The sequence below is a fragment of the Somniosus microcephalus genome, chromosome 14 (genome assembly GCF_052327205.1).
Source record: "Somniosus microcephalus isolate GS21.2 chromosome 14, FLI_Smic_1.0, whole genome shotgun sequence".
NCBI lineage: Eukaryota > Metazoa > Chordata > Chondrichthyes > Squaliformes > Somniosidae > Somniosus > Somniosus microcephalus.
In genome coordinates, this window is record NC_141000.1 from 55,648,338 (window position 1) to 55,666,095 (window position 17,758).

General features: G+C 43.6%; 1 protein-coding gene across 3 annotated transcripts in view; it reads right to left on the reverse strand.

Moving 5' to 3' along the window:
• LOC147107500 (zinc finger X-chromosomal protein-like) overlaps positions 1-17,758 on the reverse strand; it is a 56,082-nt gene that overhangs the window by 36,371 nt on the left and 1,953 nt on the right. The window lies entirely within an intron of this gene.

The following is a 17,758-nucleotide window of genomic DNA, read 5'->3' on the forward strand; positions in this document are numbered from 1 at the left end:
GACTCCAGCAGTAAGGAACTGGGTTGTCTAAGAATACATAATGTGGGTAACATAGCAGACCACCAAACTATCTGGGTCACACTTCAGATAGCTGGAGTCCAAGTGAAGATGGAATTGGACACTGGATCGGCATTGACGGTCATGAATAAGCAAGATTACAAAAGGTTATTTCCACACATTCCCCTAAGGGATACGGAGATTGTATTGAAAACATACACGGGGCAAAGAGTATACCCCATCGGAAAGATAAAGGTAAAGGTGGTCCACAAGGGTAAAGAAAGCCGAGGAATGGATTTATATGTGTTACCTGAGGGAGGTCCACCACTACTGGGACGGGAATGGATCAGGAGAATAAATATGGACTGGCATTCCTTAAAAGCACTAACTGTAGATTCCGGTAAAAAGGACGATGTCAAACCTAAACGACTGTCCAGAATATTGGACGATGCTAAAGAGGTGTTCCAGCAGGGACTGGGAACACTGAAAGGAATTACGGCAAACATCAAGGTTGAAGAACATGCAAACCCGAAATTTTTCAAAGCTAGACCGGTACCTTATGCGATACGACCTGCTGTGGAAGCTGAGCTGGAAGGACTAGAACATTCCGGAGTACTGTCAAAGGTGGACTGGAGTGAATGGGCCACGCCCATTGTTCCCGTCATGAAGCGTTCATCGAGTAACAAGCCGGGGGAACCCGGGAAGGTTCGCATCTGTGGCGATTTCAAGATCACTGTTAATCCGGTGCTTCACACGGTGCAATATCCGCTTCCACGGATTGAGGATATCTTCGCTTCGTTGTCTGGCGGGAAACACTTCACCAAGATAGACCTGGCGCAGGCGTACTTACAGATGGAAGCTGATGAAGCGTCACGCCAGTATCTCACGATCAACACGCATAAGGGCTTATATCGGTATAATAGACTGGTTTTTGGAGTGGCATCGGCTCCAGCGATTTGGCAAAGGGCCATGGAGCAGGTATTACAGGGAATTCCAGGCACACAATGCTACCTGGACGACATTCTGATTACAGGAGATGATGATGAGGAACACCTTGCAAATTTGGAACAGGTGCTCACCAGATTGAAAGAATATGGACTTCGAGTTAATCACCAGAAATGTGAGTTCTTTCAGAAGCAAATCTCGTACTGTGGTCACGTCATTGACCAGGAGGGGCTTCACAAGTCACCTGACAAGATCGAAGCTGTTGTGAAGGCTCCCGCTCCGGAAAATGTATCCCAGTTGAGGTCGTTCCTAGGGTTGATTAACTATTACCATAAGTTTCTGCCAAATTTATCCACGGTGCTACACCCGCTGAACGCTCTTTTGCAGAAGGGAGTGCCATGGAAGTGGAGCGAGGACTGTAAGCGGGCCTTTCACAAAAGCAGGCATTGATCACCTCTAAGGAAGTGTTGGCTCACTTTAACCCAACGCTGCCTATTCGTTTAGCTTGTGATGCTTCTCCATATGGTATTGGGGCAGTGCTCTCACATAAGTTGCCAAATGGCTTGGAAAGACCAGTCGCATTCGCATCCAGATCATTGACCTCCGCTGAGCGCAACTATGCTCAGATAGATAGGGAGGCTCTCAGCCTTGTGTGGGGAGTAAAAAATTGTAATTACCTGCAAGGGCAAAAGTTTACGCTGCTGACAGACCACCAGCCGTTGGCTTCCATTTTTAACCCTAAGAAGGGTGTTTCGGTGATGACAGCGCAGAGGCTCCAGAGATGGTCCCTTTTCGTAGGGGCACATCAATATCAGATCGAATTCAAAGGTACAAAGCAACATGGTAATGCTGATGGGCTGTCGCGCCTGCCACTACCTACAGCGGAAGAGGCACCGACAGTTGACCCTGTTGAGTTATTTCACTCGACCATCATCGAATGTTTACCAGTCACCAATGCAAGTATTGAGAGAGAAACCAGGAACGACCCGACACTGTCTCGGGTCTACGAATTGACAGTGAAGGGATGGCCAGCTCATGGTGAACCGCTGTTACCGGCATTCTCAGCCAGACGAGATCAGCTGTCCGTCTGTCAAGGAACATTGATGTATGGAACAAGGGTGATTATTCCTCCTAAATTAAGGGAGAGAGTTCTAAAGGAACTGCATGATGGTCATCTGGGGGGAGTCAAGATGAAAAGCCTTGCTAGGGCTTATGTGTGGTGGCCAGGTATCGACCAACAAATAGAGGATCTGACTAAAAGCTGCTCAGGGTGCCAAAAAGTTCAAAATGCACCTCCAATTGCACCGCTGCATCCATGGGAATGGCCTTCAACCCCATGGCAACGTGTACATATTGACTTCGCAGGTCCATTCATGGACTCCATGTTTTTAATTGCGGTAGACGCACATTCTAAATGGCCAGAAGTGATTAAGATGGCGACCACGACCTCGGAAAAGACGATCGCAGTTCTAAGAACGATATTCGCAAGAAATGGATTGCCAGAACAAATATGTTCAGACAACGGACCGCAGTTCGTGTCAGAAGAATTCCAGAAATTCATGAAGAAGAATGGGGTGAAACATTATACCTCTGCCCCATATCATCCAGCTACAAATGGGTTGGCCGAGAGATTTGTACAAACATTCAAAAAGGCGATAAAGGCCATGAGCGAAGACCAGATTCCACTACAACACAAGGTGGACAATTTCCTAATGGCATATCGAAACGCCACTCATGCAGTGACAAATCAAAGCCCTGCCATGATGTTCTATAACAGGAGGTTGCGGTCCAGGTTGGACTTGTTAAAACCAAATGTGCGGAGGGAAGTCGAAAACAAACAGTTCCAGCATATAAATAACAAGACCACTCGGAGTTTCGAAATAGGACAACCAGTGTTAGCCCGGGACTATAAGAATGAGAAATGGCAATCTGGAACAATTCGTGCCAGACAAGGACCCCTGATGTACACGGTGGATATTGGTGAAAAGGTAATACGACGTCATGCTGACCAACTTGTAGAATCGAGAACAAGGGTCGAACCCATGACTACGACAGAGACACCAGTGGAAGAAGTTAGTGAACCTGAAGCATCTACCTCAGACGCCAATGTACCTGATGATGTCCAATCCATAAGAGATCAACTAGATGAGTCACCCCAGCAACGAGAATCAGAGACCCCTGAAAGGCGTTATCCAACTCGGATCAGGAGGCCTCCTCAGAGACTGAATCTTTGAACAGTTTTGCATGAAGTTGTATATATGTTATCCATGTTATGTTTAAATTGGGATGTACACTGTTAAGCTAAAAAGGGAGGAATTGTGGTGTATGTAACCTGTACCACCTTAAGAGACTACCTTAAGAGATGGACTACTTTCTCTTGGCTACTGTATATTGTAGTACCGGTGGTGACCACACCGGTATATAAACTCTGTGTAGTAATTTGCTAAGCAGTTCAGCCCTGACCTTCGATTAGTAAAGACCTGTTTAAGTTATTCTTGTTGTCTGTGTCCAGTGATTTAGAATAAGCATATCTGGAACACTCAGACTCAACATTTACCAGCTTAGCTCAATAGTTGTTAGTTCTGAAGATGCTGACTGCACCAGTGGTGAAAGGTTAAGTTTTATCTTTTACCCACTTTAAAAAAAAATTCTATAACCAGTATTGTAGATCCCATTTTCCACATCTTAAATAATATTTCCCTACAAGAAAGCTTTAATTATCTCAAAATGGTTTAATTTGTCTGAGACAAGCAAACTGGCTACAGTATCCAAATGAAGTACCAGATTGCATCCTTGTGAATTAGTTCTACCCATATATATATTTACATTATATTAAATGTCATGTTTTCTAAGGGTCTTTAATCTCAAAATGTTATCAAATGGGCTTTATTACTATATAGAGTAAAATGTATAATAGGCAATGGTTCAACAAAATACTATTCCTTACAGCACTGATTACTTAAAATTAGATGCTTGTTACCAGTTTCCCCCCCACACACATTTTAATTTCTAAAAACAAACAAGTTTGAGGTGATGCATTTTGGTAAAAATAAATCATTATACTCTGAATGGAAGTAGATTCGCTGCCGTGGAAGAGCAGAGGGACTCGTGGGTACATGTTAACAGAACATTAAAGGTAGCACCTCAGTTTAATAAGGCCATAAAAAAGCTAATAGAACTCTAGGTTTTATCTTAAGATGTATATAATCTAAAAGCTAAGAGGTAATGATGAGCCTATATAAAACCATAAGACCTCAGTTAGAGTACTCTGTACAGGCTCCGCACTATAGGAAGCATGTTGAGGCTTCAGAGAGGATACAATGCGGATTCACTAGGATGTTGCCTAGTCTGAGGAAATACAATTACCAAGAAAGGCTTGAAAAACTGTCCTTTTTTGTTAGATCAACGCAGATTACAGGGAGTATAAAATAGAGATCTTTAAAATTACAAAATTATGGGACAGAGTAGATAGAAGCAGACTGTTTCCAGTATTTGAGGGATCAAGAACAAAGTGCCATAGTTACAAGAGTATCTGAAGGAGTAGGCAATCAGCTGTTCAGGAGTCTGGGTTTAATCGTTAGCCTCCAGAATAATCCTGGAGTAGGAGGAGGACTTGCAGAAAGAGGTACAGTGTAGCTAGACAGTCAAGCCAAATGTTGTGGACAAATAAGTGGTGCAACAGACAGGCTCGAGTCTGCAGCCTTCAGACTTGAAGCTACATTTAAGTTAGCATTAATGGCTTTTCTGATAGCTCTGGGGGGAAGGGGGGTAAATGCACTACATAGTATGATACTGAACCACAAAGACCAAAAAAGTGCCAGATTTATGCTTAGTTAGCCAATCTCCAGTTGGCAGTGGGGTTTGCTACAATTGACCTGGAGTGGAAGAGGGCATTATTAATTAGGATCACAGTCCTGTTTGCCATCCAGCGAACCTTGCTGGAAAGTATGCATGGCCACAGGCAAGAAGAGGCTCGAACTTGGCTGGAGCTCCTCTTGACCAAGCAGCCTACATTTCCCTTTCTTGGCTGTTATTATGGCCAGAATAGCTATTGGTGGGTTTTAAAACACACTTTGTTGAAAAGTGAGCTGTTTACATCTAATTTCCCAACAACAGCAACAATTGTATTTATATAGCGCCTTTAACGTAGTAAAACATCCCAAGGCGTTTCACAGGAGTGTTATAAGACAAAAAATGACACCGAGCTACATATGGAGAAATTAGGGCAGGTGACCAAAAGCTTGGCCAAAGATGCAGGTTTTAAGGAGCGTCTTAAAGGAGGAAAAAGAGGTAGAGAGGTTTAGGGAGGGAATTCCAGAGCTTAGGGCCTAGGCAGCTGAAGGCATGGCCACCAATGGTCGAGCAATTAAAATTAGGGATGCTCAAGAGGGCAGAATTAGAGGAGCGAAGATATCTCGGAGGGGGGGTGGGGTGGTGGTTGTGGGGCTGGAGGCCATGGAGGGATTTGAAAACAAGGATGAGACTTTTAAATCCAGGCGTTGCTTAACCAAGTTTGCGAAAGGTCTGGTTCAGCCTCAGGCAGATGCTAGGGAGAGGGATGGAGTCGGTGGCTAGGAAACGGAGTTTGTGGCGGGGACCGAAGACAATGGCTTCCTAATATTTAATGGGAGAAAGTTCTTTTCGGCCAGTACTGGATGTTGGACAAGCAGTCTGACAATTTAGAGATGGTGATGGGGTCGAGAGAGGCGGTGGTGAGGTAGAGCTGGCTGTCGTCAGCGTACATGTGGAAATTGACGCTGGGTTTTCGGATGATGTCATGTAGCAGTGGATGGGCACACGGAACCTTGTGCAGCCTGACCTGCCTGGTGTCCCCATCGTAGATCACCCTTTTCTTCCAGATATTACAGGTATAGGGATTTATACTGGGAAGCCTGTAATGCTGCTGGGGTGGGTGAATAATTACTTTACCTCAATTGATACAAAGGCACATGAGTACCAAAAGGATAAAAAGTCTAAAAAAACACACTTCTCTTTATATTACTGTTACTTCTCTTTATATTACTGTTACTTCTAAGATACTGCTGCCTAGCAATGCTGAACATCCAGTTAAAATGTGCATTCTTTACATAAGATGTTCTGCACACCAGAACTGTGGGAAGTAGCATGCAGGACAGACACATCCTCAAAGACATGAGGCAGGTACTTCTACTGCTGCTGGTCTTGCCCAATGGGAAATGAACCAGCACGCAGCTCTGGCAGGACGGGGCTTCCCCAATTTCACCATATCCAGGCGCTAAATGGGAGAAGATCCAGATTTCACTGTCTAGACACCCACATGAAGAATAGCAACTTCAGCAAGGTACCAGAAGGGTGCTGAAGCCTGTAGAAAAAAAGCCTTTTAGATTATTGTATGTATTCTCTCCCTTGTTTCTGCTATTTTGTCTATGTTTACATATCACTCTCAGCAAAGCCAGAAACTTTGTTGCTTTTCTCATTATACAGAAGAACTTGTGCGATGGAACAAACAAGTTTTGGCAGTTCTAGTATTGACATCTGCAAGTCATACTGTTGTTTAAAAACTGTATGAATGCCAATGCAATGGAGCTCAATTCTACTGCCCCACAAAGTGGTTAGATACTGTCCGCCACCCATGATTCCACTAAGAATTCTTGAAATGAACAATGCTGTTGAGAAAAGACAAGCGATGGCAGGCAGCTCAACAAGGGGAGAAATGGTTTGTTTCCAATTTTACAGCAGGTGACAATAGGTGCTCCTTTTGTCAGATGAAAGGAGACAATGGCCCAGATTCTGCTATAGCAGGGCATCTAACGGTGCCAGCCGTTAGCTAGACTTGCCCTTGCACGTTTAGGTCTTTAAATTTTTTGCGCGTCAAATTGCTGAAAGTGCGAGCTGATAATGTTACAGTGAGGGAAACAGGGCATCTGGGTCCTGAGTGATCAGGGAGAGCAACTGTGTATCTCTTTAACCCATGAGATGGAGAAGGAAGTGTAGATTGGAGTGGGTGAATTCAATGTCAAATCAGGTACAGAAAGAGAACTAAAGAGAGGGAAAGAAGACTGGATCAAGAGAGAGAGAAAGAGACAAACAAAGTTTAAAAAATTAAATTTTAAATTTGACATTTTAAAATTCTCCAATAACAATTAATACCAGAAGGAATGAGACTCCACACTTTTAATAGTTAATTTATAGTGCCAGAGAGGTTGATTGGCAGTAATTAACACTTATATCATTAAAAGGGTACTTGCGTGTGTAATGACAAGACTTAACTTTCTGTGGTGAGTTTAGTTCGCGCAAATACAGCAACTTCATGCCATTCAATGCATTTCAATGGTGAGCTAGACAGCAAAATGTAGTTTTCACAAAGCTAATGGTGGAACGTCGCAACTCGGACAGCAACTTTTGGATATTGACATTTAACTGCGCATCTATCTGCTCCTTGCCTGAAGGTGCCGTGCCATTTACACATAAATAACGGCGAGCGTTATTACCCTAACTGTTATTTTGACAGCGTAATATGGGCCAATGTAAGAACCTACAATTATATTATAATCATTCAACAAGCATTTAAAAATAATCAGAACTACAAGAAACAAATTTGCTGCACTCCCAAATGTAGTGAAAGGATTGGGAGACCTGTCGGGGCAACCCTCAAGAGTTACTAGACCCAACTGGTGATTCTAACAATTTCATAACATTTTGAAACAAAAGACACTACCACCAATATCATGATGTAATAATTACAAATCTAAGCATCTGTATTTATAAACGGACAATATATGTGGATACTGAGGGGGAAAATGTTTTTAGGGTTGCAATTTGTCGGCAAGAGTATAGGAGACAATCTACATTGGAAACAAAAACAAAGTGCTGGAAACACTCCACATGTCAGGCAGTGTCAGTGGAGAAACAGACAGGTTGACATTTTGGGTATGGACCCTTGATCAAACTATTCAGCTGTAATATCTTCCAGCTCTGATGAAGAGTCCATGCCAGAAATGTCAACTTGTCCGTTCTCTCCACAGATGCTGCCTGACCTGCTGAGTGTTTCAAGCATTTCCTGTTTTCGTTTCCAATTTCCAGCATCTGCAGTATTTTGCTTTTTGTTCAGAATTGGACTGTGGTTTATTAAACATTTGTGTGTAATGGTAAATCTGTTTATGAACTTGTAGGAAGAACAGATGGTGCTAGATGGCACTCTTGTTCCAGTTTCCCCAGCAATAAGATTTCTCTCTGATAACAGTAATTACCACACTGAGAAATCTTTTGTTGCCAACAGAGGACATGTACATCCTGATATAGGGCTACATGATTATATTAAAACTGGAATTCTTTGTATAGTAGTCACAAAGTGAAGCATTGACAATCAGGGTCAAAAAACAGTATGGACAAATGTATGTAGTGTTTTCAAGTGTAGCTCAAAACACTGTACACACAAATCCATTTCAGGTTCTAACATAGTACAAACTTGTTTTCACTTAAAATTTCCATTATTTGATTTTAAAGCTTCATCTTTTTCCTCAGCGATTACTGAATGACAGTAAAAAGTAACCTTTTTCGCCTGCAAACTATGTCCCCGACCATTCTGATTGACAGAACCACTAAATGTTCCACTTCCATGCTTCTGTCAATCTGACCATCAGTGATCCATTAGAGTGTGTGTTAACTATATCATATAGTCATTTAGTTCCCTACCCCAATTCTCTCCCTTCCTGCTAAGAAGGAGGCAACTCAAACTGGATACAGTTTTATAACCACTGGCAGCCTTGTGGTACCTGACCCATTGCCGTTCTTCATATCTAAATCTATACAATGAGTGTTGGTAGGCTATTTATATATTGATAGAGCATCACAGCTGAACCCTATTGGCGCTCACCCAACATCCACGTTTACCACTGGTGCCGCAGGATAGCAAACAGCAGAAACCCTGACTGATTTTCCCCTCTTTAGCCCATAAACACAAGCAAACTATAATGCTCCACTGCTGCCTAGCTGATATCAGCTAGTTCAGCACATACCAAGTATCAAACCTAGAGCCTTTTAGTCTAAATGGTTCAGCTTCACAACTAACAATGCATTTACCTACTGAGCCATCAAAAGAGTTTATATGCACTAATTTCTAAAAGCTCACGAGAAGTGAACCTGGCAGGTTATCAATCATAGAAACTTATGGCACAGAAGGTGACCATTCGACCCATCGTGTTTATGTCGGCTGAAAAAGAGCTATCCAGCCTAATCCCACTTTCCAGCTCTTGGCCCGTAGCCTTGTAGGTTACAGCACTTCACGTGCATATCCAAGTACTTTTTAAATGTGATGAGGGTTTCTGCCTCTACCATCCTTGCAGGCAGTGAGTTCCAGGCCCCCACCACCCTTTGGGTGAAAATAGTTCTCCTCAAATCCCCTCTAATCCTTCTACCCATTACTTTAAATCTATGCCCCCTGGTTACCCTCATCTAAGGGAAATAGGTCCTTCCTATCCACGCTATCTAGGCCCCTCATAATTTTATACACCTCAATCAAGTCTCCCCCTCAGCCTCCTCTGTTCCAAAGAAAACAACCCCAGCCTATCCAATCTTTCCTCATAGCTAAAATTCTCCAGTCCTGTCAATATCCTCATAAATCTCCTCTATACCCTCCCTAGTGCAATCACATCTTTCCTGTAATGTGGTGACCAGAACTATACGGTACTTTAGCTGTGGCCTAACTAGTGTTTTATACAGTTCAAACATAACTTCCCTGTTCTTATATTCTATGCCTCGGCTAATAAAGGAAAGTATCCCGTATGCCTCCTTAACCACCTTATCTACCTGTCCTGCTACCTTCAGGGATCCGTGGACACGCACTCCAAGGTCCCTCTGATCCTCTGCACTTCTCAGTGTCCTACCATTTATGTATTGTCTATTTCCTTGCTTTGTTAGCCCTCCCCAAATGCATTACCTTACACTTCTCCGACCCATATCACTAATATTCCTGATCTAAAACTGCACAAAATCAGAAAATACAAAATGACTTTGGAGTAGTGGAATGGGTTAAATAATTTACTGCTGACATGAACTGCATAACTTGCTCACACTTCAGCCATCTGAGTTCTGCAGTCTGACTTCATTGATCCGTACCTGTATGTATATATCCCTCAGACTTGGGCTGGGCAGTACAGGAGGTTAGCGTGTTATCTCTTTAAGCATGTGGACTTGCTCAGACTGATCGTATAAAAGTCCCTCCTCACTTTCTGCACTAGCTCGAAGGGTCCTACAAATTTAAATAATCTTAACCCATCACCAGCAAGTAGACGACCACAAGGCAAAACTATGCATAATTCGGTAAAGAAAAATCAATAAACACAATCTCACTTCAAGACGCTAAAAGGATTTGTGTGTGAGAAATGGAAAAAACTTCACACTAGCGCAATAAAGATATTCTTTTAAGGTGGAGATAAACAGACATTGGTGGGTTCCAGTAGAAGTTTTACTTTATAATTGGCAATGCTGTGTCTAATTTGTAGTGCTTCACAGACAGTGAGTACACAAAACAGGAAAGTATTACTCATTCCTGTGGTGAATACAGAAGTGTACAATTTCTCAGTCTTTCAAATACCAACATAAACAATTAAGAACCACCATAGAAAACATATTCCTTCCCAGTGGTGGAACTGGAAAACAGGATTTTTATTATATCTTTTTGTTGGCAAGAAGCAGGTACTCAAATTTGATTACAGAAACAAAGATGCTACTGAGGTGCTCAGCAAACTTTGAAAAATGCAATCTTTCTCTGTTAACTCATTGATGATCCAGTAATCTTTGATGGAAAAGGACGGGAATTTTCCATTTAATCCCCTCCTCCAGCCACAACGAATACATCACTCCACTTTACTTCTGATATCTAGCTTATAATACAGGCTAGGTTTCAAAAGTAGTGCTGTGCTCATGGGCGTTTTAACTCTGTGATTAAGCCCCACCCCATCTTATTTCACCTGATGGCTTAGAGAAAGTCTCTTAACCACAGAGAACTGGCAAGTTCCAGGACCAACCCTCAGTTTGTGTTGAATTAGCTGATCTCAGCCAGGGCAATACTAGGAGTGGACAACTGCCATAATGCCCTGGGTTAAGGAAGGAAAAATTCACAGGATCAGCTTATGATGTCCCTCAGAGCTTGATAACCTGCAGATAATCAAATCTAGTTGGGTAAGTTAACAGAGGGCAACTACTGCCCATGGAACCATATCCAGTGCAAGTATCAATGCGTTAAGAGGAGAAAACATTACATGGGACAGTTTCACCAGCAGGAGGGCCAAAAACAATGATCACTGCCAACTTGCTGAAATGCTCCCACTTCTCCCCCCATAATGGTAGTGTAACAGTTTCATAACTGCAAACTGGTAGTGTGGGGAGGGGAAAGAGGTGAACAGAAGAAAAAGTTTAAAAAATACTCTTGATGTACAGACTGGCTTCATCAGGTGCACCACCACGCTAAACAGTAAGTGGCAACAAAGGGAAGTTTGAACCGTGCCTCCCATCTAACTTACCATGCCTAAGCCAGTCTTTAGAAAACCACCTCATTTATAATAGTAAAATCAGAAACCAATGTACTCATGCAGCTCCCGTTTGGTAGTATGAATGGGATCATGCATTTACAGTCCGCCACTGAAATTACTTTTTAGTTTATCAAACTCTTTTAGGCACTATTTTAAGTCTTCTAGGTTTGTATCAAGCCACAGAGCTTTTAAATTCATAATAGATCAGTTGAAACAAATATTCAGGCAAAGCCACACCCACAAATGAGATACTTCCTGCCTACTAATTTCCAAGGAAGCAGCCAATCCATTCTACAATGGCAACATTTGTGACAAAATCAGGAGTATTAAAGTGAACCGATAGTTATAGTAAAAAAAAACTCCCTGCTCATGCAAAATTATAAAATTTTACACATAGTAGGAACTTCAGCCCATCACGTCTGTCAACTCTCTGAATGAGCTACCCACTTAGTCTCATTTCCCCATGTGGCCTTTTGATTTCTTTTAATGTATATAAAGAGAACATACACCAGAAAACAGCAAAGTCTTCAGTGTATTGCCTGAACAAGGAGGACTTTCATAACCTTCTCAGCCAGGCATCCAACTCATTCACTGTCAAAATGACAGAAGGCAAGAGAACTCGTGCCACGACACTAATGATTTACGTGCATGGACAATGAAATGAAGAATTTTCTGAATTATGCTGAAATTTCACAAAACCCAAGGTGTCTTCCTCATTTTTGTATATATTATCTTAGCATAAAGCATTTTGTATCAACATTATACATAGGGAAGTGGAAGAACTGGGTGATGTAGCTAGTTAGAGATTGCCCTTTCACCTCTGGAACCTAGAATCATAGAATGGTTACAGCACGGAAGAAGGCCATTTGGCCTGTTTAGCCCGTGCCAGCTCCTTGCAAGAGCACCTCAGCTAGTCCCACTCCCCCGCCCTTTTCCCGTAGCCCTGCACATTTTTTTCTTTCAGGTACTTATCCAACTCCCTTTTGAAAGCCATGATTGAGTCTGCCTCCACCTTTCAGGCAGTGCATTCCAGATCCTAACCATTCGCTGCATAAAAAAGTTTTTTCTCATGTCGTCTTTGGTTCTTTTGCCAATCACCTTAAATCTGTGTCCTCTGGCTCTCGACCTTTCTGCCAGTTTCTGAATAGTTTCTCTCTAGCTACTCTATCCAGACCCCTCATGATTTTGAACACCTTTATCAAATCTCTGCTCTAAGGAGAACAACCCCAGCTTCTCCAGTCTATCCACATAACTGAAGTCCCTCATCCCTGGAATCATTCTTGTAATCAGTTCCCTCCACAGAACCTCCAACTTTAACTCTGGACTCCCTACTATTGTCATCAACCTATTCCCTGCTACTACCAGGAAATATGCATCCCTATAATAATTGCTATATAACCAGGCCTATGTAACTTGGGTATTTCCCGGTGTCCTTTCACGTGCGCATTTTGGCTGCCACTCTGGACCCGAGACATTCGCTTCTATTTCCACCTTTTTCTTTTCTCTCTATCCTTCCCGGACCGCTCTCTCCTGTCATCATGCCACCCTTCATCTCTCCTCTCTCAGCTACTCTGCCCTCCCAAATCCCTACCCCAACCCTTCATTACTCTTCGACCTTCCTACTCTCCTGCCGCCGTCCCAGGCTCGACACCCTCTTAGATAAGCCTACAGCTTCCCTATGTGCCTCTCTTGGCATCCTCCGAAGGGCCCACCGTGGCACTCGTCGCCGTCTCCTCACGAGTAGCAACCCCAACTGTCACATCTTACTCTCTCAGTGACCTTCCCTTCCAGTGCACCTGTGAGGGGCTAATCTTGCCAATCTCCTCCCCGTCCAACTCACCCCTTCAAGCGCTGACCCTGTGGACGCTGGCAGTGGATCAGCCATCGCCGACCCTCTCCGCATCTCGCTCCAGAAAGTCCGTTCGCTTGCGAACGAGGCCCTTGCCATCCATGAGCTTATCGTGGATGAATGCATTGACATCAAGGCTCTGATAGAAACTTGTCTGAGGGGTGATGACACCTTACCCTTAAATGAAACCTCCCCGCCTGGCAATACTTTCCACCAATTTCTCTAGTTTCTCTCCTATGTCCCCTCATGCCCTCTCCGAGCTCATCTTGTCCATGAAACCCACTTCCTGCTCCTTCGACCCTATTCCCACTAAACTGCTGACCACCCAACTTCCTTTCCAGGCCCCCATGTTAGCTGACATTAACGGTTCTCTCTCCTCAGATACTGTCCCCCTCTCCTTCAAATCTGCCGTCCTCATCCCTCTCCTCAAAAAAACTCTTGACCCCTCCGTCCTTGCAAACTACTGCCCCATCTCCAACATCCCTTTCCTCTCCCAAGTCCTTGAGCGTGTTGTCGCCTCCCAAATCCATGCCCATCTTTCCCGCAACTCCATGTTTGAATCCGGTTTCTGCCCCTGCCACAGTACCGAAACAGCTCTCATCCAAGTCACAAATGACATCCTTTGTGACTGTGACAAAGGTAAACTATCCCTCCTTGTCCTTCTCGCCTGTCTGCAGCCTTTGACACGGTTTACCACTCCATCCTCCTCCAACGTCTCTCCACCATCGTCCAGCTGGGTGGGACTGCACTCACCTGGTTCCATTCTTATCTATCTAATCATAGCCGGAAAATCACCTGCAATGGCGTCCCCTTCCCACTCCCGCATCATTACCTCTGGGGTCCGCAAAGGATCTATTCTTTGCCCCCTCCTATTTCTCATCTACATGCTGCCCCTTGGCGACATCATCCAAAAACACAGCGTCAGTTTCCACATGTACGCTGACGACACCCAGCTCTACCTCAGCACCACTTCTCCCGACCCCTCCACGGTCTCTAAATTGACACACTGCTTGTCCGACATCCAGTACTGGATGTGCAGAAATTTTCTTCAATTAAATGCAAGACCGAAGCCATTGTCTTCAGGCCATGCCACAAACTCCGTTCCCTAGCCACCGGCTCCATCCCTCTCCTGAGCATCTGTCTGAGGCAGAACCAGACTGTTCGCAACCTTGGTGTCTTATCTGACCCCGAAATGAGCTTCCGACCACATATCCGTGCCATAACCAAGACCCCCTATGTCGACCTCCATAACATTGCACGTCTCCACCCTTGCCTCAGCTTATCTGCTGCTGAAACCCTCCTCCATGCCTCTGTTACCTCTAGGCTTGACTATTCCAACGCACTCCTGGCTGACCTCCCACATTCTACACTACGTAAACTTGAGGTCATCTAAAACTTGGCTGCTCATGTCCTAACTCGCACCAAGTCCCGTTCACCCATCACCACTGTGTACCTTCCGCCAGTCTGGAAACAACCGTTCACCACTACTCTCTGTTTCCTGTCACTTAGCCAATTTTGTATCCATGCTGCCACTGTCCCTTTTATTCTATGGGCTTCAACTTTGCTGACAAGCCTATTATGTGGCATTTTGTCGAACGCCTTTTGGAAATCCATGTACACGTCACCCGCATTGCCCTCGTCTGTTAACTCATCAAAAAACTCGATCAAATTGGTTAAACATGATTTGCCTTTAACAAATCCGTGCTGGCTTTCCTTAATTAATCCACACTTGTCCAAGTGACTGGTAATTTTGTCCCTGATTATTGTTTCTAAAAGCTTCCCCACTACCGAGGTTAAACTGACCGACCTAAAGTTGCTGGATTTATCTTTGCACCCTTTTTTGAATAAGGGTGTAACATTTGCAATTCTCCAATCCTCGGCACCACCCCCGTTTCGAAGGAGGATTGGAAGATTATGGCCAGTACCTCTGCGATTTCTTCCTTCACCTCCCTCACCAACCTAAGATGCATCCCATCCGGTCCTGGTGATTTATCCACTTTAGGTACAGCCAGCCTTTCTAGTACCTCATTTTTATCAATTCTTATCCCATCCAGTATCTCCTCTACCTCCTCCTTCACTATGTCTATGGCAGCATCTTCATCGTGGTGAAGACATGCAAAGTACTCATTTAGTACCTCAGCCATACTCTCTGCCTCCCTGCGTACATCTCCATTTTGGTCCCTAATCGGCCCCACGTCTCTTCTTACTACCCGTTTACTATTTATTTGCCTATAGAAGACTTTTGGATTATCTTTTATGTTAGCTGACATTCTATTCTCATACCCTCTCTTTGCCCCTCTTATTTTCTTTTTCAATTCTCCTCTGACCTTTCTATAAGTAGCCTGATTCTCGGACGTATTCTCGACCTGACATCTGTCATACGCGCTTTTTCTGCTACATCTTACTCTATCTCTTTCGTCATCCAGGGAGCACTGACTTTAGTTGTCCTACCTTTTCCCCTAATGGGAATGTACCTCGACTCTACCCGAACTATTTCCTCTTTAAGAGTAACCCATTATTCCACTAGTTTTGCCTGCCAATCTTTGATCCCAATTTACCCGGGTCAGATTCCTTCTCATCCGACTGAAATTTGCCTTCCTCCAATTTTTACTCTAGATTGCTCTGTCATTTTCCATAGCTAATCTAAACCTTTTAATACTATGATGATCACTGTTCCCCAAATGTTCACCTACTGACACTTGATGCACTTCACCTACCTCATTCCCCAGAACCAGCAATGCCTCCTTCGTCGCTGAGCCGGAAACATACTGATCAAGAAAGTTCTCCTGAACACACTTCAGAAATTCTTTCCCCTCTCTGCCCTTTACGCTATTACTATCCCAGTCTATATTAGGATAGTTGAAGTCCCCCATTATCACTACTCTATAGTTCTTGCATCTCTCAGTAATTTCTCTGCAAATTTGTTCCTCTGTATTTTTCTCACTAGTTGGTGGCCTATAGAATACACCTAGTAGTGTAATGGCACCTCTATTATTTCTTAACTCTAATCAAATAGATTATGTCCTTGACCCCTCCATGACATCCTCTCTCTCCAGCACTATAATATTCTCCTTAACAACCAACTCCTATCTTTCCTGAACATCCTATATCCAGGAACATTTATACCCAATCCAGCCCTTTTTGGAGCCAGGTCTCCGTTGTTGCCAAAACATCATATTCCCATGTGGCTATTTGCACCTGCAGCTCACTAACCTTGCTTACTATGCTTTGTGCAATCACATACATACACTGTAAACCTCACTCAGACCATCTTGTGTTACATAGAAACATAGAAGATAGGAGCAGGAGTAGGCCATTCGGCCCCTCGAGCCTGCTCTGCCATTCAATGAGATCATGGCTGATCATCCAAATTCAGTACCCGGTCCCTGCTTTCTCCCCATACCCCTTGATCCCTTTAGCCTTACGAAATATATCCAACTCCTTCTTGAATATATTTAATGAATTGGCCTCTACTGCCTTCTGTGGTAGAGAATTCCACAGGTTCACCACTCTCTGGGTGAAGAAATTCCTCCTCATTTCTGTCCTAAATGTGCTCTTAGTCTGATCCCACCTAATACCTTACTATTTCTTGATTTCGTGGTATCCATCTCTCTCAATCCTTTGTGCCCTTTGTTTCTCCTTTCTAATGCTACATCCTAGCGCCCACTCCCCTGCCAACTTAGTTTAAACCCTCCTCAACAGCACTAGCAAACCTCCCCGTGAGGATATTGGTACCGACCCTGTTGAGGTTGAACCTGTCTGGCCTGTACAGGTCCCACCTCCCAATACCCCAGGAATCTGAAGCCCTCCCTCCTGCACCATCTCTCCAGCCACACATTCATCTGCTCTATCCTTCTATTTCTATATTCACTCGCACGTGGCACCGGGAGTAATCCAGAGATTACTATCTTTGAGGTCCTGCTTTTTCATCTGTTTCCTAGCTCCCTAAAATCTGCCTGCAGGATCTCAACTCTCTTTCTACCTATGCCATTGATACCAATATGGACAACATCTGGCTGATTTAATTCCAGCCTACAAACGTACGGGAAAAATGAACAAGCCTCAACAGGATCTCTGTTTGCTGTATAAGTTATGTACAAAATGAACTTGGCTAGTCTCAATCCAGTTCCTAGTGTGAGACACATGACTTGGACAAAACAGAGGGAGTATCCAGCATTGTTGTAAATGAGTGTTTGATGCTGATAATGGGTGCTTGCTTCCATTGGAAAAGTTCCAACATCTTGAGCATAAAATTTCAAAAAAAGTACAAGATGCTGCCTGACCTGCTGAGTATTTCCAGCATTTTCTGTTTTTCTTTCAGATTTCCAGCATCCACAGCATTTTGCTTTTGTCTTAAAATAACCAATTTCTGCATCAAATTGCGACAGAGCATTCTCATAAAAATGTTCACAGGCAAAGATCTGACCGTCAATTTTTTTTTATCGAACCAGAACCA